Raw genomic sequence first — 1,669 nt, forward strand, 5'->3', positions numbered from 1 at the left:
CTTCCGGACGTTTTTTTCTTATTGATTCACGCAAACGCCGCATAACCTTAAGGTAATACTCCTTGTTTACCGTACGACCTTGTGGTAGGAATTCTTGATGCACAATGCCATGGTAATCAAAGAAAACTGTGAGCAAAACTTTCACATTCGAACGAACTTGGCGTGCCTTTTTCGGTCTTGGCTCTCCTGGGCTCTTCCACTGAGATGATTGGGCTTTTTTTTTCGACGTCATAACCATATACCCATGTTTCGTCACCAGTTATAACCCTTTTGAGCAGATCAGGATTTTTTCGATGTCATAACCATATACCCATGTTTCGTCACCAGTTATAACCCTTTTGAGCAGATCAGGATCGTCATTGACGTCGTTCAACATGTCTTGGGCGATGTTCATGCGACGCTGCTTCTGATCAAAATTAAGCAGTTTTGGAACGAATTTCGCTGACACACGTGTCATACCCAAAACATCCGTTAAAATTGATTGGCATGAGCCAAACGATATGTTAAGATCATCAGCTATTTCTCTAATCGTGATTCGACGATTTTTCAACACAATTTCTTTCACTTCCTGAACATTTTCGTCGGTTTTTGACGTGCTGGGGCGTCCAGAGCGAGGTTCATCGTTAACATTTTCTCGGCCCTCTTGGAATAACTTATACCATTTATAAACATTTTTTTTGCTCAAAGTTGACTCACCGTACGCCACTGTCAACATTTCAAGAGTTTTTGAACACTTAATACCATTTTTTACACAAAAATTAATACAAACTCTCTGCTCCATTATTTTCAACAGCAAAAAATCGCCGAGCACGCAAACACGAGTCTAACCTTTATGCCTCTCACATAAAAACAACACATGCTATATAGTCAAAACTGTGAACCTTACTTTTTGATCACACCTCGTATACCATACAACACGATTTGTAGTAATATATGTAGCACGATGCCACGATGTAATAATATGTAAATTTAAAAATCAGCTTTACAGATAAACTTTCGTTCGATTATTATTATGCTTTCCTGCGCTTTGTATATTCAAACTAAACGCTTCAGTTAAACTACCTCTCCAAGCAGTAGCATTGGAAGCAATTGGAAATAATAGCCGCAGCACACACTCTTGCATAACCTAACGCATAATGCATAGTGTGCATAAGCGAATCAACTAATCAAAATTTTTCCTTTCCTCCCATTCCGTGGAAAAGAAAAATTTTGATTGGTTGGTTGCTTTATGCACTATGCATTATGCGTTATGCAAGAGTGTGTGCTGCGGCCTTAAGGTGGAAGTGGAAACCTGTGATGTAAATATGAAACCGGAATTTACCAATAGATGGCCATAGCTATCAATGTAGTTGCCGTCAGACTGCATCATTGACGCCATTTTCTTGTTCTGACATCTGACAAAGATTTTCAACTAAAAACAATACAAGTTTCATACAACAGTATAGTTTGTAATAGCGTTGAACATGTCGAATTTTGTACCTGGAAACTACGATTTGCGGACAGCATTGATTTTCTGTTACCATTTGAAGAAAACTGCTGCAGAATCGCATCAAATGTTTGCCGAAACTTACGGTGAGCATGCTCTTGGTAAATCACACTGCTTTGAGTGGTTTAAAAAATTCAAAAGTGGCGATTTTGACATGAGAAACGAAAAACGTGGAAAACCACC

The sequence above is a fragment of the Trachymyrmex cornetzi genome, unplaced genomic scaffold (genome assembly GCF_001594075.2).
Source record: "Trachymyrmex cornetzi isolate Tcor2-1 unplaced genomic scaffold, Tcor1.1 scaffold115, whole genome shotgun sequence".
Lineage (NCBI taxonomy): Eukaryota > Metazoa > Arthropoda > Insecta > Hymenoptera > Formicidae > Trachymyrmex > Trachymyrmex cornetzi.